Source organism: Cupressus sempervirens, chromosome 10, assembly GCF_028749045.1.
Source record: "Cupressus sempervirens isolate cs-2001-9-10 chromosome 10, ASM2874904v1, whole genome shotgun sequence".
NCBI classification, from domain to species: domain Eukaryota; kingdom Viridiplantae; phylum Streptophyta; class Pinopsida; order Cupressales; family Cupressaceae; genus Cupressus; species Cupressus sempervirens.
The window spans coordinates 269,431,044-269,453,601 of NC_143127.1; the positions used below are offsets into that span (position 1 = coordinate 269,431,044).

Here is a 22,558-nt window from a genome sequence, read left to right on the forward strand (position 1 = left end):
ACCTATGGGTAATGCATGAACACTAGCCTTCATAATGAAGAACCAAGATCAGGACTTATTTGCACATATAGTCATTCCTCCTCCACATGCTGACACCAAGGAACTAACTATTAAGGGTTAACATATCAAGGAGATCATGTTGGGAAGGCCCATGGTAGACACTGCAAAAGTAATGATCATTACGGGTATTAAGGAGGTGTTCAGACATATGGATTGGGATGAGTCCTAGTTGATAGCACTCAAGAAGAAAAATAAAATATTAATATGCTATCTGCATGGAATTTTAGGCCCTACAAATCTAGATAATCCAAATATTACTCTTGTTGCAGCATTAGTGATGAAAGGAATAAGAATGGCATAGTTGGAACCATTTTTGGAAACATGTCAGCAATGGCATGATAATTTTGAAGAGAAAGATGTACGAATAATACTAGGGAACTTGAACCTGTTGCACCATATTCAATTAAGTGAAAATAAGCTGGTATCTATAGTAAAGTAGGATTTTGGGTTAGTGGATGACGTACATACTTGGAAAAAATACCCACATGCCTCGACATCAATAAGCTCATGGAAGTATATACAACTGAGGAGTTGGATAAACTTGATAATTGGATTGAAAAGATATCAATCAGCAATAAAGTATTGGAGGGACTACATGTGGATATATAGAAGATAGGTGACCAAACTCAAGAGCAAATTTTAGAAACAAAAAGGTATTACAATGTCACTTTCCTTGAGATATTTGAAGATGAGTCGAAATCCAAGCTCATTGTCACACAAGTAGTAGCCCAAAAATTTTGAGGAACACTTGAGAATGCTTCATCAAATGAAGACATAAGACAAGCATTTAAAATTGAAGAAGTATTGTTGGAGCTGGATACAAATCTTGAAGATTTTGCAGATACTTAGATCAAAGTAAGTAACTACCTATAGTTAGTAAAGGATAAATATGGAGCTTTGGATCTTTCAAAAGTTTCCCAAGTAATGGAGATAATAGAGAAATTCAAGAGCAAACATTCAGACATCATTTTGGTCTAAAGGGGAAGAAAACCTAGATGGTTGAAATGCAGTTTTGACAATTAAGAAAAAAATTCATTTTTGGAACTTGTCATCAAGGTGCATAAGTGTGTAAGTGCTATTTTCTCATAAGTGCGCTGGTAATTTTGAAGAATTAGTGCACTAATAGTATGTTGTTAGTTCCTAATTTAGGGTATTTCATGCATCGAAAACACATTTTGACAGTAGTTCAACTCCTATAAATGCCTAGTGAAGACTGAACTTCCATTTTTAGAGCTTCTAGAGACTCCTAGATCATCTTGCAATTGCATTCTTCTTATCTTCTCATTATTTTATTCTTTTGTATCATGTAAAGGATCATGGACCCATTAATTGATATAAGAAAGGGTGGAGACCTACTTAGCATCATTTAGAGAGTCAGTTTGTATATAATTAGATTTGTTTTATTAGTTTTTAGCATGAGCTACATTTTTAGAACTCTCCCTCCCCTAACACAAAGGGAGGAGATGATTTCTTATAAATACATGGATGTAATATGTACTCTAGGCCATTATTTTAATGCAATAATCTATGCTATTGGTGCTCTCATTCTAAGTGTCGTTATTCTTGCTGAAGTGCATTATTTTTGTGAATGCATGTTCATGAATAATAATGGAGCCAATGGTTTTATTGTGTTCTTATGATTGTGTGACATTTTAGTTCTGGTGTTTGTTGCATGTTAAGAAATTTTGTTGGCATAACAAATTGGAGAAAAGATCACCTATTGTTCCTACATAGCTTCTTGTCTTGCATGAGCACATTTTTTGTGGCTTTGTGATTTGATGAGAAGTGAAACATTTTTTGGTTATTATTGAGTTCACATTGACGATTACATCAATGGAATTGAGAAAGTGTTTCTCCTATTTTCATTGGTTTCCTACCCAATATTTTCAACAATTTAACTCATAGACATGTTGTTACCATGGTTCATGTCCATTAGGAATTTCCCTTTCAATTTATTTTTCTTTAAATCTCTTGTTATGTTATCTTTGTTATTTTTTTTCTAACTATTGGTTAAAATAGGAATTCATATAATTGCATCGATAAATTGCATTCATCATAAAATAGAAAATACCAAAAATATATCTCTTTTGTGATTTTTTTTCCAAAATAGCAACAGATCAAGCATCTTATCTAAAATTGTTCAAAGAAAAAAAGGCATCCTCATGAACATACACATTTATCTTCAATTGAGTGGATTCAAGGAGGTCGCAAGATCACTTGTAACCTTAGACTTTATCCTAGAATAGATTTTCAAGAGAGGATTTTGAAAAGATTCTTGTTGTTAAGCATTGTGCAAAATGACAACTCAACAATAAGCAACACATATATTCATGATATGTGGATTATCTTATTCATTTCTAGGATACATGGACTATAAAGCTAATCACTGAATTTTTTGTTCATGTTCCTAGAATAAGATTAGTTACATTTTCATACAATGGTTAGATTGTTCTCACAAGTGGCCAAGACAACTTGCACAATCTTTTTGATGTTCGATCATTGGATGTTTGAGCTACTTTTAAATTATAGGGTAATAGAATGATGTGTGTTGAATTCATAGTGTTGTAGATATTGGCGCAGCTTATTGTTGAAGTTATCAATGAACTCAATGGAATCACATTTTCTCTTGAAAAATCAAAAAAAGAGGTTGGCAATGAGATCATTGCATTGGTACAATAGGACAAGAATTCCAAGTTTGAAAATGGTATGTCATAATTGGATTCGTTCCATTAGGTCACTTTAAATTTAGTCATCATCTCCTTAAGTGTTGTCTTAACATAAAAAAGAGCACTCAAGAGATTGTTTGATAAATCTTTCCATGATGAAGACAAGCCTAAGCAATCTATTATCATTTTTCAATGCATCTTCTTAGAAAGTATGCTAAGGTTTTTAGAAATTAGTATTCATATGGTCCTAATTCTCCAAGCTCAGATCCATGCTCTCCATCAGTAAGGAGTTCCCTTGACAAGGTTATTGGAAATTGAAGGAATGGTAATAGTTATGTATTAAGTGTTCACACATTTAAATATACAAAGAAAAGAGATACCTAGAGGCTCAAGAAGTGTGTTAGTACCTCCTGAAAAATTCATATGTCCAGTTTACCTACAACTAATGTCTAGCCTTTTAATTATTTCTTCTAGGAAAATATATGAACAAATTTATATTGAGAAATGGATCAGTGGGGAACACAATACATGCCTAAAACTCAACAAAAATTAGTGTGCCATTGTTTGAATCCTAATTATTGTGTGAAAGGCCTAATTTCTAGTTGGTGCAAACATAATGGGATAAAAGTACTAGATCCACTACTACTTCCCCTCCTTATAGAGACTAGAGATGGGATTTGGTAGAATTGGGATCCATTAAATGTTTTGAAGGCATTCACTTAAAATAGGTCGAGATAGTATTATTAGAAGGAAGTCAAACTTCAAGTGTTGTTGAGGAATATACAAGAAAATTTTCAATAGGTACTCTTAGTAGCAGTTATTATTGTGACTCTTTGATATTGCTTCAAAATGAAGGATGTGGTGAAACCAATGAAAAAACTTGTTTTGGTCACACAACATGGTTGAATCATAAGTTATTAAAGAGGACCCCAATAAAATATGCAAAATAATTCCTTGGAAGCCTTAGTAGACAATAATTAAAACGAAAATGAAAAGTGGAAGAAGAGATCAAAGAATTGGTAGAATATGATGACTAGGCTTTTTTATACATGGGTTCTAATGGTTTTATTTAGTGTCTTGTAAATTGCTTGTTCTCTACCATTGACGCATGTATAATACACATGTCTTTCAATTTGGAGCTTCAACACTTTTCAAAAAATTTGTCAATGGTAACAAGTACAAAGAAGCAATCTTAGTTGACAGTGTAGTGCCTCTTTTGTTGGAAATTCTTGATTTGGAGATATCTGAAATGGTTTTAGTTGTATTGCTTATTCTATCTAGTTCTAAAGATAATAAAGATAGAATTGGAGATTATGGGGCAATACCTTCTATTATTAAACTCCTGGACTTAGATTCTAACCAACTTAGACAAGATGTTATAATGCCTTGTATAATCTATCTACATATGAGGTTAATAGCTTCCACATATTACTAGAAGAAGCTAGTTCCAAGTTTTATTTTCTTCTTGTTGATGGTGAAGTTTTCTACATAGAAAATTTCTTTACAATTTTGTAAAATCTTACTTCCACAGAAGATGGTGAAGAAACAATTTCTGCTACTAAAGGTTGGATTCAAGCAATTGCAAATCTTCTTGAGACATGAAAATCCATTGAGAAAGAACAAGTAGTAGGTCTTCTTTTACTATTTTATACTAATATTTTTCAATACAATTAAATGGTTTTGAGGGAAAGTGTTATCCCTTCATTGGTTACTCTTTTTGTTAATGGAGATCTACAAGGATAGGATAAGGCTGACAAATTGCTGCAAAACTTTAGGAATCAACAATGACATGAAGTTTTGTACTAGTCTTAGGATGTGTGTGTATCACCTCAACCATCAAGAAATGGGGAGAACCCCAAAGTAAAGAAAATAATCCATAAAATAGCTTCCAAAATAGAAGTGGACTCCTAAGATTACAAGTAAGAATGAATTTTAAAATTACAAATTATTGACCTTTTTATCAAAGGTAATAGTCTAGAATCCACACTATATATTGCATCCATTAATTTCAAATATGACCATAGCAAGAAATTTATTCTAATATTCAAATCAATAAGCTTGATTATGCTCTCTACACACATACAGCAATAAATGATAGGTTTTGAGCATGTTATGATAAGTCCAACGATATTAGTAGCAATTTCCAACTGAAACAAACAATAGTAAGTACATATCTCTATGAGCCAAGTAGGGGAACCCTAAACCATTCAAAAGGGAATTTTCCAATAATTTTGTCACTTGGGGAAACCTATGTTCTTAGAGAAAATCATAAATGGTATTGCACCAAACCTTTGAAAGAATTTGCTGACCAAATAGTTTGTTTAGACCAACACAAACAATAATTTGGGAGCTTGAATATATATGTCTCTACAATGATAATTATGAAGCTAATAGAGTATCTCAATAATCAACTATGAAGGGATGACACTGAATATAAACATTGACTCTTGAATTCATATGGTGATCCAATTGCTTTTATATGTATAGGCTCATTTCCTAACACTAGAAATAAGAAGTTGCATTGATATGGAAAGATTTCAAAATAAACCAAGTAGTATTCAACCTAATATTTGATTACCACAGCTTAAAGAATACCAATATTAGTGTTGAAAGAACACCAATATGTCATTACTTGTGATAGCACTACTTAATACATGAAATGTCCCTTTACTGATTTTGTATGTTATTCCCAACCTCTAATCAGATTTTCAAGATCAAACAACTAATATCACAAAGATCCACCAAATTTCTCAAGAAACCCCAAATCGGGTATGCTAGAAATTGTGCCAAAAGCTTCACAGCTTCACCTATTATTAATAAATCTGAAAGTGGAAATTTTTACAGAAATTTCAGCAGCATAAAAGCCTACAAAATGAAATTTCCAGATCCATATAGCCTTTACACAACAGTTCTCAAATGTAGGACAAAAACTATGCTCATCGGGCTCCCAAAATTAACATAAAAATGCCCGGAAACACTACAAAAACACTAATAATCTATCTCAAAAGTTTAATCATGTCCCAATACATATATTCAGATCTATTTTAACACCTTAAAGTCTGAAATATAGCAGCAACCCAAACTGATATGAAATACTCAACTGAAAACACCAAACTCATACAAAAAACACACTCGAAAACCCAAAAAATCTGCACTGTTCAGCACAAAGGAAAACTTTGTATGAGCATGCACATGGAATGGCTTCAAACTCCTATCCTTAGCCTTCCTGGAAACCTGAAAACTCCCATTCTTGGGTCTCCCCGAAAACCTGCAAACTCCTGTTCTTCGGTCTCCTTCTCCACAAGTTTGGCAGCCTCTCAAGAATAATAAAGAATGAGCAAAAATCAAAATCTGGAATGAGCCGAAAATGCCTCCAAAACCCCTTAAAAGAGGGCATAACCGTAACTCATGTCCAAGAGAGGTTAATGAAACATATTTTAATAATAATTTTCATTTATTAGTCCAACGGTTTCCAAAGATTAACCCCCTTTTTTCGAAACTTCACTTTCTTGGGCCTGCCTACCTTAGCAAAGATTATTATTTTTTTAATTATTTGAAAAGGGGAGATGACAAGTCCTCCCCTCCCAAACATTTCTTGTCCTCAAGCAATGGCTAAACAATAAACCAATCAATCCACCTGGATCCCAAATGTAGTCATGAACTATACTACTACCAATTAACACAGGCTCCTGCAATATCCTCTGCAATATGACCAAGAGGAATCCATAATCAAAAATACAATTACAGCTCCACCAAACTCCAAAATCACAACTTCCACAGTAAGAAACCCATGAGACACAAACTCTTAGAACATCAAAACCCAAGTAAAGTGGACTACCAACACAGTAAATACCATCAATGCATTCCACTGGCCTATACAGAATGTACAATCCAACTCTGCAACAATGGTGAATGCTCCCAAATGAAACTATACCAAGTATGGAGAATCCACACACTATACAATGCCTACAGTCAACACAACTCTGTAGATCACCGACCACTATCTCATAACCATAACTACTATGCACCCCTGATGGTGAAAAGCCATCACAAGATAAATAGCAAGAATTGGAACCCAAACCAAATTTTCCTGCCATCAACTCCTTAACACAAGGATCAAATGCTAACTGATGTACATACCTTGCAATATAATGTTGATAAAAAAAACCAACCTTAGTCAACAACTCACCATGAACAAGTGATACAACCCATTGTGACTGATCACCAGCTAAGTCAGGAGATGTCATAGCGAAAGGAGTAGAATCAATAACAACACCCGCTGAAGCATCACTCTGAAACTCCTTCTCTAAGTCATGTATTATCAAGCTGTCAACTGTAGAACCTATCGCCATGTCATGCCCATCACAACCCTCATCCTAAGGTGTCAAACTATCCCATAACTGATGACAAGCACTAGGAACCAAAGTACATCTTTGTATCATCATCTCATCAACATGGTCATCAAAGGTAAATTGATGAGTGTACCTCATAGTGTAATGCCGGTAGAATGCGCCAATCTCAGTCAGTGGCTCAGACTGTAATCCAGATGAAACTAACTGCAATTGATCATTAACCATGTTGGAACTAACTACTACCTCCGAAGATATCACCAAGGGAGTAGTATTACTAGCAGGAACCATGCCAACTACCGACTCACCAACATCACACATGATCTTTGATACATCTCTAGTCTCCGTGCCTTCAGTACTAGAGGCCACCACCCTGTCAGGCATACAACAATTTGCTACAACACCCAACTCAACTAAACCTGACTCTAGTGGGAATGAACCTGATATGCCAATGTTAGTATCAAGGATGGATGCATCCCCATCTCTACTATCTCTGACAATCTCGGCCATGGACATCCTCGGATCACCAAACACCATAGCTTGTGACTGTATAGAATCAGGTAAAGACTATAGTCACTCTAACTCCATGGTCACCTTAGCCAAATGAAACTGTGACTCCTTGAGAGCAACCTGTGTACTCTCAAGAATCTCAGAAGTCACCTCAAGCTACTCAGTAAGCTCACTCACCTCATCTTCCTTGGCCAACAATGCATCATATGTTGTACTACCCCACTCCATAAGATAATCTCTGTCAGCTACCAACTGCATATAATTCTGTCTCAAAATCTGAATAGCCTCCCATAAAGAGTGGATCTCTGTCAAGGAAAGATAACTTCCTTCCTACTCATCACTAGTAGGAGAACCCCATCCATAAACTGCTAACAACTGACAAGCAGCATCAAAATTTTGGCAAGTGATAGCAATGTCTCGGTCACTAACTCTCAACTGATTAGACACATGATGGCACTGGCTTGACTGTCTCCTACAAACCTCCTCTGATGCACTGTCTAAAGGAGTATAATCAAAGTCACTAGTCTCTAGAGTATTACAATCCATATCCTGTGAATCAAATCTAAAGCTCATATCAACATACGGAGTATCAAAAACATTAGCACTGCTGTCCAACTCCTCTGCACCCAAGGAAACTAAGTTTTCAAAACTGCCCACTACATCCTCCTGGATGTCATCAATGCCAATATGATCCTGGGACTCATCTGTACACACTGCCAAATATGAAAGATCATCAACACATTCCAGCAAATATGGTCGACTGGATATATGAACAAAGCCCAACATTAGTGTATAAAAACTAATACCAACATCGGACAAGATACTGGCACAAGAAAAGACAACACCGTGTAATCTGCTAATCAAATCCATGATAGCACCCAAACAAACATTGTTACCAAAAAGTGTTAAAGATCTCCAGTCAACTGAATCCCAAACGCCAATATAACAATCCCGAGTCCATATCCGTAAACTAGAATCAACTGGTAACTCAAGCAAACTCCTCACCTGAGTAATATGACCAATACCAACTAACTCCACATACCTGTCATGATGAGATAATGAAGTCACAATACTATCTTTGTTCACCTTCAGCTGGCTGGACAAATCATGTGAAGTACTACCAGCCTCAACCTCATGTGATGAAGCATCTAACTGTGCCTGGTACTCTTTCTCAGCAAAGTCATGAATGCTCAATGTCTGCTCATCTCTACTAGGTATCTCATCATCCTGCACAACAACATCCTCATAATCATCATCTGAACCCACTACACTGTAGTCACTGCCTGTTGTAACTATACCATCCTGAATACCTGTGGCATCACCCTTTGACGACTTGTAAACAAATGTCTCAATTTGAGTATCAAGTTGACCGTTACTATCAATCAGTGTAATATCCTTTCCCACCACCTCCTGTGGTAGAGTAGAATCTGAGACCTCTACTTGGCTATCAGCTAGTTTCTCAAACTCCTCATGCAAGTTCTTGGGAATTGTGTCGTCTGTCTTATGAGAAAATCTGCCAAATATAAATCCAGTCAACTTATCCACCTTAGCTAGGTCAGAAAACATGACATTCATTATACGATGGTGCTCAATCAACTATTCAGACATGTCATGGCTTATTTTCATAAGTTTATCTCGAATGTCTAAATAACCATCCTTTCTACTCTTTTGACTCTGGTTATCAATTGTCCAAGATCGTGTCCTCTGAGACTTTGTACTATACCTGTCCATTCTGGATAAAGTAGAGTGTAACCCCAATAGGATATAACTTCTTCAAACACCAAGAACTAACATGCAAATGATTAGAAGTAGCATGCAACCATAGATTTTTACATGCAACTGATTAGAAGCAACATGCAACCACCAAATTCACCAAGAACTAAAATGCAAATGATTAGAAGTAGCATGCAACCATAAATTTTGACATGCAACTGATTAGAAGCAACATGCAATCATAAATTATGACATGCAAGATCTGGGTAGTTGTCAAAACTGACATGCAAACTTCTACAACCACCAAATTCACTAAGAACTAACATGAAAATGATCAGAAGTAGCATGCAACCATAAATTTTGACTTGTAGCTGATTAGAAGCAACATGCAACCATAAATTATGACATGCAAGATTTGGGTAGTTCTCAAAACTGAAATGCAAGATCTGGGTATTTGTCAAAACTGACCTGCAAACTTCTACAAACCCTCAGGCTGGCAAGATCATGGCTCTGATACCACTGAAATGTCCCTTTACTGATTTTGTATGTTATTCCCAACCTCTAATCAGATTTTCAAGATCAAACAACTAATATCACAAAGATCCACCAAATTTTTCAAGAAACCCCAAATCGGGTATGCCAGAAATTGTGCCAAAAGCTTCACAGCTTCACCTATTATTAATAAATCTGAAAGTGGAAATTTTTACAGAAATTTCAGCAGCATAAAATCCTACAAAATGACATTTCCAGATCTGTATAGCCTTTACACAACAGTTCTCAAATGTAGGACAAAAACTATGCTCATCGAGCTCCTGAAATTAACACAAAAATGCTCAGAAACACCACAAAAACACTAATAATCTATCTCAAAAGTTTAATCACGTCCCAATACATATATTCAGCTCTATTTTAACACCTTAAAGTCTGAAATATAGCAGCAACCCAAACTGATATGAAATACTCAACTGAAAACACCAAACTCATACAAAAAACACACCCGAAAACCCAAAAAATCTGCACTGTTCAGCACAAAGCCAAACTCTGTATGAGCATGCACATGGAATGGCTTCAAAATCCCATCCTTAGCCTTCCTGGAAACCTGAAAACTCCCATTCTTGGGTCTCCATGGAAACCTGCAAACTCCCGTTCTTCGGTCTCCTTCTCCACAGGTTTGGCAGCCTCTGAAGAATAATAAAGAATGAGCAAAAATCAAGTTCTGGAATGAGCCAAAAATGCCTCCAAAATCCATTAAAAGAGGGCATAACCGTAACTCACGTCCAAGAGAGGTTAATGAAACATATTTTAATAATAATTTTCTTTTATTAGTCCAACGGTTTCCAAAGATTAACCCCCTTTTTTCGAAACTTCACTTTCTTGGGCCTGCCTGCCTTAGCAAAGATTATTATTTTTTTAATTATTTGAAAAGGGGACATGACAATACAGAAATCATTCTAAAAAGGACAATTTAAACATTGAATATAAGGTGAAAATTGATCTACCTATCTTGGGGAAAATCTAAAATGTCTTATTCACACAAGTTATACCAATAAAGACCCTAACATTGGAAAATAAAGCTCAAATTATCTAAGTTTGGTAGCGCTTGGAGATCTTTGAAGGAAATAGGGAAAATAAAATACCCAAAACTTAAAAGAATAATATAAGTGAAGAAATAAAGATTATGGTAGTGGATCATGGTTGTGCAACAATAGAGACAATGAAGGAAATAAAAGGACTAAAACTTTCATTTGATTAGGGGTGGTATTAGGGTCATATAAATTTGTTCTTAAATATCAACATCTATGTAAATGTTGAAGGGCTAGAAAATACTCTATTGATATTGTTTTGTACAACACACCACCTACTCTTAAAACAAGACTAGATGTAATTAAATCCAATATTAATAAAAGGTTGTGAAGATTACTAGTATTGTCCTTGAAGAATTCATTGGTTGTATAAAACATATTATTACTCTAAACTACATATCTAAGTGACTTGTTGGAACTAGATGTGTTACAAACAAACACTAGAAAGTTCATTTAAAACACACATATTTTATTCAAATTTTCATTGCATAGTTGAGATAAGGTGAGAGATATTGTAGTGTAGACCTAACCTATATTACTATTGAAAGATATGTCATTTAGCTAAGGTTTGATGTAAGGATTGATGGTTCAACATGTCTTTCTTAATCCTTGGGGTTTGGATTCTAAATGCTTAGGTTGAATATAGGAAGAGTTTGACATAATCCTCATTTATAGTGGTGGTGGAGAAGGCCCTCCAAGCATTAGATCACAAGTGGAAGGTTCATACATTTCTAAGAATAATATAGGGGAGGCCATAGTGTTGTTGTTGTTTCTCTTTAGAAATTTTTCTTTGAAACATTCCTTGTGACCCCACAATAATGGAACACCTTACCTTTGCATAGTCAACAATAGGACATTTTGGAACATTAGCTAATCAAGTAGAGGAGTTAGTCTTCCTACTATTTTTAAATTAACAAATTTCAGATCTGCTAAATAGGAACACATTTTGTGAGAAGCATAGTAACTACAAAGTGCAAAGCTCTAACACACAATTCATAAGTTAAGCATAAAAACTTAAGAGATTACATCATTTTGGTTGTATCCTATAATGGAAATATTTTCTTGTGACTAAACAAGAATTGCATCAAGGTTGATTGCTACTCCCTTTGGCTTCTTTGTTATGCCTACAAAATGAAAGTTATAGAGCATTAACATGGGTTCTCTATTGTACCTGCAAAATAAAATTTACAGAGGAACAACATTCTAAGCACATGGAGCAAATTAAGAGGGGTACAAAAATCATCGAGATTTAAGAGAGGAAAAGTACACTATCTCTTAAAGTGGAGAACAATTTATGTAATTATATCAGAGCTACTAAATCTAGTTCCTGACAAAAATCTTAGTCTTGGAACCCTCTTGCATATGCTCCAATAGATGTTGCACTAATCATTATCAAAACTCTAACGAGCTTAGCATTCCTATCCCAAAAAATCAATCAAAAGTTAAAAATGTTCCACATGCATAAAAATCCTATATAGTGGGGTCTATTTATTCATCTACTAAAAAAAAAATTCCAAAACTAGTCATTTGAACCTTTGAGAATCAGAGTTCAAACACATTCATCTACACTTATGTTAAAAAAAGTCATCAAAAGGTGCATACTGCACACTATTATAGAATTAGTCATTCAAATTAGGATTGATAACAATTCTAATATTAAATTAATTTATTTCAAGTTTACACCATATAGAAGATTGTTCAAGACATATGATAAACTGTCCAATACACTAAAACATAATAGCTACATATAATGATTAAAAGGGATTAGTCAACATAAAATTGGAAACATACCTTACAAGGTAGATATGGACCTGATTTTCCATTTGGAACAAAGGGATCTAAAAAAGATTGCAAAGAATATATTAAGGTTGGAATAGAGTGAGAAAAGTATGATGTAGCATAAAGTAAACTACCTGACTATTAATTTCATAATCAAAAAATAAACTATGTGAATATTGTTCTTCCAGAGTCTCTTGAGGCATCCATAACTTATTCTTGAACATTGAAAATCTTGCAGTGGAATCCATGGAGAATTGCATTGGAGTTTTGACCAATACAGATTAAGTTGATTTCATAACAAAGAAAAATCCTCTGATTGGCCAATAAAGTATACAACCATACATAACACATTAATAAATAGGACAAATAAAATTAGAAAACTTTATCCAATGCCAAAGAATAATATTTAAGGTCAAATGTGTGTGAAAAAACACAAATATATAATATTTCAAAGAAAAATTTTGAGAAAGCCTTACATTCTCAAATGAAGCCTACATTAAGATGATTTTCAACTCATGGTTCTTCAGGTCGGTCTAAACCACAAATTAAAAAATAAAAAATTGATTTAATAACAAAAAAAAATGAGAATTTTTTCCATTGTTCAAGCATATTAGGTAAATTCTAAATCCTCTTTCACAAATCCATTATGTACATATCTTGCAAACATTTCCATACAATGCCATCTCTTTGACACACTTTTTTCAAATATATCATGCATGTTATCATTCTTCCAAAATGACCACCAAATTAGTTGCCACAACATCTAGCAAAAATCTTCTATCCTTTATTCTTTGATGGTTCTCCATTCATTGTTTGAAATCTCATGTATCAGCACACATTGACTATTCCTAAAGCCTTTTAATCAAATGCATTTTTGTACTAATCGGTCCATAATGCTACACTTTTTTGGGGTATTCTGTCAAATAGTTTTATACCTTATTTATGGTTCCACATTTTGAGTATATGTCTACCAACACAATTGTAACTGTAGTATATGTCATAGATCCTCTACCTTCTATACTAGTTATGGATGTTCATGCCCTAGTCAAAATCCCCCATCTAGCATATGTAGGTTGAATGATGGGAAAGGTTTTAGAGGCTTTTTTTTATAAATGATGGTAAAAGCACAAACCTATGTCACTTTTTTGTAAATGAAAAGGCTAACAAAAGTATACCTATTCACACCTTCAATGACATAAAATTGGTATTATTATTTTGAATTTGAAAATGAAGTAAACTAATGAAATGTGTAGAAATGGATGAAGTTTAGGATTATACTTTTTAATAATTATTTGGAATAAGAATAGATATGTTTTCCTAATTTTTATAGATAATTTTTTAACTATTGAAAAATGCTGAAAATTAGGAGTTTAGTTCCCACCACAAAACTATATGGAAATAAACTTATTTCCCTTTGATCTCAAACTATGTTATAGCTAACATATATATCTAGAACAATCAAAAATTAAAATCAGCTTTAGACATATATTTTTTCTTTTATAATGATTCAAACTTCAACTCACCTGAAACGATATTTTTCATCTCCCACCATATTTTTTAAAACAAATCTATTCTAACCAGAAGAAAAATTATACATTCTAGAAGAGGACTTTCTCCTCTAGAACATCATATAGTTTTTTTTTAAAAAAATTATGATTTGATATTTTTTCTTTCTCAAAGTTGACATCTTTTTGAGTGTTACAATACATGCTTGTAGAATTTTTTAATTACAATATATTAATATCTAATTCAATCACAATAAAATCTATATGAGAATATTCTTGACTCTAAGCTCTATAAAATGGTGTATATATGTTATTAAAAAAAATCATAAAAAATAGTAAAAGTTATTGAAACACCACTTTTATGAAATAATTTTTTTTTTGTAGTAATTGGATACAAACTAGCATAAAATAGGCATCTAATAGACATTTCCAATTGAAAAAGTGTGAGACCATATATAACTTAGCTAGAATGAATTTATCTAGATCATATGTTTGAAAATAAATGATTTTTAGATATAAATACTCAAATTTAGTCATTCTAATAAGTCAGCCTGAAAGGTGATACAACTTTGTAGTTTTACCCATGAAAAGTGCATTTTCTTTGGATTTTATAAAACCTTTTCAAAAATCCACCCGCTCATTTCTTGGATGCATTCTGTCAAAAAATTGGCATGCCTTGTATATGCTTCAATAGATATTAAACTTCTATTGACTCTGTGTTAGGATCTCTACTTTCCACCCCCAATGCAAGAGTGTACAAAAGATAGTCAAAGGCCAATGAATAGAGAAAATGCCTTTCATGTCTCTCAACCATGTAGTATTTAGAATTAAAGAAAACCATTAGATATTGCTCTCACTTTCATGCCCCTCCAACCAAGGTCTTCATTTACTTTTTAAAATTTATCATCCTCAAAGTCTAAAATTAAATCTTGGAAAAAGATTATGTGTAGATAGAGCCAACATCTTCTACCATGTCTTCAATAAACCCTCCTACCATGCTCAATATCAAGAACTACAGATCTTTTCATCTTGTTGAATACTATAGTTATTGTAATTAGTCCTCTTCCTTAGGGAATCTTTCAAAAATCCTTCATATCTCATCAATAGTTTTGAATATAGACAACATTCAAATCCCAACTTCCACAATAATGAAGTTATTCAAAATGAATGATACACATCCATTGGCATTAGTGGAGAACATGTGACCGAAATGGATGTGGAACTAGAAAATATATTTCAACAAAGGAAAAGTATAAAGCCATTGTTGAGTGTCTCTATCTGTGAGAATGGAGGTTATTATAAAATTAAAGATACAAAGGGCATGAAATTAAAAGTTGTTAAAACCACTTTAGATAATATCAAGTTAAGTGAATCTAATAAACCTTTGGAAGATATTCCTCCACCATTCATTTTACCAAATAACAATATTAAAGAAAAGGTAAATATGAAGTCAACTTTGGAAAGCATGCAAACCAAGAGAACAAAATGCTAAATGTTGATGAGTTTAGAAAACTAGTAAGGGAATCAAAAGGTTTTGGTAATAGTGAACCAGATAGTGTTTTATATAGTGGGAGAGGACTAAAAAAATCTTGAAGTAAGAGTAGAAGTCTATCTCCTATTGCTAGGCATTGAAGGAGGAGGAGTCCCAGTCCATAAGAGGAAAAAGGGCAGGAGGAGAAGATCCAGCAAGTTTGAGAAGCTTAGATTTTATTTTGTAGGTCTTCAGATATACAATATCACACCTAACACTTACATGATTTTTTTCTTTCTCATGTTATAGTTTTAGTTTGGATTTAATAATTTAAAGGTTTTATCTTATTTAATAGTAATGGTATGATTAAATTTTTCTGTAAAAATTTTAGTTCGTCACCAATGAGAAACAAGAGCATAACCACTTGTCTTGTTAAATCCAAGCATTCTGATAAACAAGGGGATAGAAGAAATTGTAGGGGTAGTGTTCCAAAATATATTTTTAATAGAGATGGGAGATGTTTCAAAGGGATATCTTGTATATTTATCCATCACAAGGCACTAGAAAATATTAACAACTCATCTAGTGGGGAAAGGAAACAAAGCTCCCAAATTTCCATAGAAATATCTATTGCAATAGAGGATTAATAGATGAAGAGTGTGTCTACAAGAAAACTTTCTAATAATAAACCTAACCTTAAGTAGAAAAATCAAGTGAAAAGGAAATATAGTTAAATGAAGCCTAATTGAATGAAAAGGGTTTGTCATTATGGATAGAAAATCATGATGTAAAGCTACTAATGATGAATGAGAGCATTGTTGTCTAGATCCCCAAGGAGAACATCCATCCCAATACAACTCCTAGTGAAAAAAAAAGTTTTACAAGAAAGAAAATTAACTATAATATGTACAAATGAGACCCTATTTCAAAAAATATCTTTCATGACTATCATAAATTCCATTTAAGAGATCTTAGCAAAGAGGCATTTTCAAATTCAAATATCTTATAGAGGGAAAAAAGTACTCTTGTTCCAAAATAAATGTTGTCCTACAAAGTAGTTTAGATAGGCAACATGATAGTTGCAATAGATTTTCATCTACTAGATCTTTTTCACTTACACCAAAAGTACTCAAATTAGGAACTAAAAACAAGCAAATTTAGTGGCATCCATCTAATACCCAGAGCTTCTTTGATGCTAGAATAATAACAAATAAAATTGAATGATATTAACACTCATTGAAGATATGATTTTAAAAGAGTTGTGCATAAACATCTTATTGGTCCATGAGGTTTCTAGAAAATTTTCAATCTTATTCATTTTCAAAGAGGACTTCAAGTGCCTCAAGCAACATTGTCCAATAGTAACACATTAGCATTACATCAAACACTTTAGTGTACTCATGCCACATTAGCATTACATCAAATATTTTACAAACACAAAGAAAGTTGACAAGATGAAAATGACTGAACTAGTTTTTGAATTTAGGAAATTGATGTTACAAATGGAGAATTCATCATGGCCTCAAATATTCTATAGTTTCCTAGATTCAACTACTTCAGGCTCACCATAAAGGTGAGATTACAATTATAATTTTCAACACTTGCAATATCACATCAGATTGACAAGCAAATATCAATAACGTTTATCAAAAACTTTATTGGTGAAAAGAAAATTCATCAACATACCCATTGAGTACACTAAGTACCCAAAGGAACAACATGGTGTACAAAAACCCTACCAATATCTCCATTAACTGTGTTTCCAAATATGTTGCATGTCTCAGAGAATGATTTTTTCCACCAAATTTATTATAATTCCAATATTGTGTTGAATTTGCAACCTTGTATTGATTGTGATACCTAAGATTTAGGATGCACAAACGTTCATAGATTCAACACTTCACCGTGAGCAATTCATGCATTTCCAATCATAGAAGCTTAATCAAAAAGGGAATGTAGATGCCCAAATGCAACCAAAACCTTTTCATGAATCTTGTTCTTGTTATGTCTACAAAAATATATTGTTTCTTCCATATTGTAGTTTCATCTCATTGCTCAGCAAATTCTTCTTTTATGGGAATAAGCAAAATGGATAGGAAGGCCCAGTTAACATAATACTGGTCAAATCTTTCCATACAAACCTTTCATAGTTCTCGACCACCAAGGTCAATTTAAATTTTATCATTCAATTATCATTTTATTTATTTTATATTATTAAAATTGTATTATTATTTTTATAATTTTTTTATTGACCTAAAAGGCCGAAGCTATTTAATTATATTATTTAGAAAAAGATAAGTTACAAGTTCTCTGTTCAAATGAGCATTGGTAGGAAAGAATGGAGAAGAAGGCCTCTAGTCTTGCCCAAGACTTTCGTCCTTTACTCTTTTACATGCTTAAATGGGGCATGCCCCAATATTACAACATTTATTGAAATATTTGTTTGATAACTCATTGAAAGGGTTATCAAGTCTTCCTTGCCTTCCATTTAACCAAGATATATGTGTTTCATGGTGAGAAATAATTCGTGTAGTGCCTGCCCCTAGTTCGCATTTTGTTATCGTTGCTAAACTCTTTTAAGGCTAGTTTTATGTTGATGGTTAGCAGCATTGTTTTGAGATTATCAGATATTCTACTATGGATTCAATTTATTATGTGATGAGATCACTTAGACTTTACATTTCATGTATGCATGATGATTATTTTCAGTGTTTGCAGTTATTAATGATGATTAGTAAGATGATTTATTATCATATGTGTTTTCTTATGGATACTTACCCCATACTTGCATGTGTATGGTGTGCGTGTTTGCTTTGCGTATTTGCTTTTGTATGGCATGTCTGATGTGGTAAGGAAGGGAGTCGTAGTCACCTGCTAGTCGGGATCTACACGATGCACCACTTCCTGCCATTGCCTGTTTAGCTTAGTATATATTGTACTTGTACATGCGTGGTTTTTATGCAGGTTGCAGGTACCGGGTATCGACTTCCCTGAATTTGTCAAGATGAGCGTACCCTATCATATTATCTCAATGATAAGAGAAGGGAGATAAATTCTCAAGTCCAAATCCCAACCCTTTTAAGCCATTTGTTCTAATTGAAAAATTAGGACAAGTATCTGAGTTGAGTACCCTCTGAATATGTCGGATAACATAATTCGTGATATTAACCCTTGGTTTGATTTTGTAAGTATTTTGGCTATGATGGATTTTCGTATTTTTACCTTGTGAGTCTTTGATGTATTTTCTATTAATTAAGCCTAATTAAAAGATTTAATTAATGGTTTAATTAAATGAAAAATTAATATGGTATTTTAATATTTATTTTATTTAATTAATTAAGAAATTAATTAAATTAAATAATTAAATTTGAAGATAAAAATTAAAAGTTTAAATTTGGAATGTGACAATATTTATTTTAATAATAATATATTTGGAGTTCATTTTTAATAAATGACTAAATAATATTATGATTAAAGCTAATAAATATTTTAACAATCAAGTTTTGGAAAATGAAATTTAAAAGTGGAAAATATATTTTTAATTATTAAAAGATTCTAAATCTCATGTGATTAAAATATAAATATATTAAGATTGAAAAGTGAAATTATTAAAGTTAGTGCATGAGATTTAATAAATTAATAAATTAAATTGGGAAGAGTAAATTAAATATTATATTAATTAATGTGCATTATTTTTAATATTTGCTCACATAGGAGTTGGCAAATTCTTGGGAGATGTCATGTAGACAACACTGGAGTTTGCACTCTAAGAATGCACTAGTTGTCTACACTTAGGAGTTAGCATTTTTATTTGAGCACATGGTGTCTACAACCTTAAGACTCATCTAGAAATTTGGAGAAGGCTCATGCTTGGTTGTCATGCTTATCTTCTAGTTGTTCTAGAGACACTCTAGATGCATCTTAGAGGCCTTTAAATTGAGGCTCTCCTAGTGTGTTTGGACAAGCTGAAGTAGAAGCTTAATGGAAGCTACAAGCTTAAAATGGAAGCTTCAAAGCTTACATGTATTGGAGAAGCTCATATGCTCATATGTTCCTACATGCTACTATGCTCCTTCTAGCATTTTTAGTCGCTTGGAGATTCTCGGTTGGCTTGGATCTTGGAGGGATTGTGAATGATGGAGAAGGAAAGGATTTTCTATGAACTTCTGAGGCATGGCAAATTAGCATCAGTGTCCAGGTGCACTCATGATATTCGCACATTCTTTTTGCACTATTTTTCTTCCTATCTTCATCATGTTTGTTAGATGTGTTTGAATACTCTTGTGATTGAATCTATAATTGAAATTAGAATCTAGATATGTTATTTGGTTGAGAAGAAAACAATAGAAAAACCCTAGATCCAATTAAGGAAGAAATTAGATCTAAACGGGTTTGGGTTCGAATTAGAATCAAATTGAAATAGATTTGAAAATGGATTCAAGATTTATGGCCAAATCCATTAGTGAAATTATTGATAAATTTAGAGAACAATTACTTTTAAGAGAAAAATTTTAATTCTTCACAAATTGTCCTGTCGCTGCCCCTTGGATAGACCCTAACTCAATCATTCATAACTTTTTATCGGGATCGATTTTATTCGATCGCTTCGGTCAGAATCAGCGCAACTAGGCCCTTTCCAACATATTTAAATTTCAACCCGATCCAACGGTTCATTAGGGAGATATGACCATCGTACTGGGACTGTTTTATTCAAGAACGGATGTCTCTTCATCTCCCATAACCAAGAGTTCTTTATGCTTAAACTTCACAAAAAAATAATATATCAAAGCATAGAATGAATTAAAGATATTATTGCAATCTTCCCTTATTAGAATTTTATTAATATGCATTAGTTTTATATGGTTTATTATCTAATCTAATTAAATCAAATTTAATTAAGAGAAGTCAATCTAAGTAAATGGATTTTTAAATGAGAGAAAATTAAGAGAAAAGAGATTTTAATATAGTTTATATAGTGAAATTTTTATAATGTATATTGAATACTATTTAATATATATTAAACAATTTTAGAGTTGTTTAATGAAGATGATAATGTTAAGAATTTGGAGATTATTCATGTTAAAATATATAATGAGTCTTATTGGTTTGTGATAGGGATCTTTATATAGACAAAATATTATTAGAACAATTAAAAAATAGAGTCTAATGGTTGATTTTAATATTGATTAAATAAATTGTAAGATGATAATTTATATTATATTGATTTAAAATTTAGAAACTTTAAATGATATTGAATTAAGATTGAATTATTATGTTATTGGTTAATACGTTTGAATACCCTAATGGTATTAAGAGTTAACTAATGAAGTTCTATGTAAAAGTTCTCTAGATTGATCATTTATAGTTGTGATAAGCTTATTATTTATTAATGTTTGTTGGGTCTAACAAACTATTAATAAATAATAGTGTAAATAGTTTAAATAGTTATCAACTAATACGAACAGAGTTACTCTAAAAGAGATTAGTTAATGATTGAAGTACTGTAAAAGATATTAATCAAATTGAATTGGTTAATAATTTGGAGGAGTATTAATTAATTGAATCAACGTACATAGGGAAAACTTATTTGAGATAATAATACTTGGTATTGAGGATTTATTATAACTTGTTATTATTAAAATGTAAATGAGAACATTGTTGCAGAGTGATGTATGTGATCATTAAAGATTTAGTAATAAGATTTCCAATATAGCTTGTCATTGAATATTAGCAAGTTATTATTATTGAACTATGAATATGAATATTTCTGTATGGCTGACTTTTAGTTATTAGTCAATTAATATTCATTGGGTTGATGGTTTGGTTGTGAAATTATTAATTAAATCAATTAACTAAAATTAATTAGATTTAATTAATATTTAAGTTATGTAATGAAGATTTAATTCTTTTAATAAGATTGTAGATTATCTATATTGAAGTTGATAGGTCTTATTCTTATGACTTTAGATATTATATGATTGTCAATGATGATAACGATTAAATTAAAAGACTCAAACTTTAGTAATACTTAATTGAGTTTTAACCATTAAAATGTTAATGGATCATGGAATTGTGCACCTAAGCTAATTAGTGGATTAGATTGATCATTTTAATTAAGTTATAATCTTCTTAATTGAAGATTGATAATTGGTTCTTTTATAAATGAATAATGATCTTTGATTTATGTTAAAATTTGAAGTAACATTAAAGAAGAGTTAATTAATTAAAATATGGATCATGGTTAAATATAAAGGACAATTTAATTAAAGGTCAATAATGATCGGTTTAGTGAATAGTTATCTTTAAGTTATTCTTAAAATGTAATTCTTAATAATGGAAGGATAATGCCATCGGAGAACAAATGGGTTGACTTGTAGGTCAAATGATGAAACTTAGACACTTGAGTATACTTGAACATAGAAAACTGAAACTTCTACACATGAAAATGGAAAATGAAATTCTACACATTATTCAATTATGAGATAATAGCAAAACCAAAACATGTGTCTGCATCGTGTATTCTATATGCTTCTTGTTTTGGGTTTGGGTTAACTAGTGATGACCAGTCCTAGGTTGTTACCAGAGGCTCAGGGGTTATGAGATGTGATGGCATGTTGATCTTTTTGGTCTCGATCTTTATACCAACCATGGTTATGTGATCGTATGCTCTATGAAATGTTTTTTATTGTTCATCAGTCTTCATGTGTGAAGCTGAGATGTATATGTATCTGAGACACTTGAGCTAATCATTTTTGAGTCATCGATCAATTATCCTTGGATTATTTTTTAGTCGCCACGATGGGACTAAAGTGTTGATTTATTTCTTGATGATGTCATGTTGTGACATGTTTTGACTCAACCATTTTGGAGTCTTCGATCAATATGATTTTGAGATATTCTTGGTTGCTTGTTGAGAACCAAT

At 32.4% G+C, this 22,558-nt stretch overlaps 1 pseudogene; it reads left to right on the forward strand.

The window, feature by feature from the left end:
- Nucleotides 1–2,601: 2,601 nt before the first annotated feature.
- Nucleotides 2,602–4,637, forward strand: LOC149533675 (U-box domain-containing protein 6-like; annotated as a pseudogene).
- Nucleotides 4,638–22,558: the final 17,921 nt, after the last annotated feature.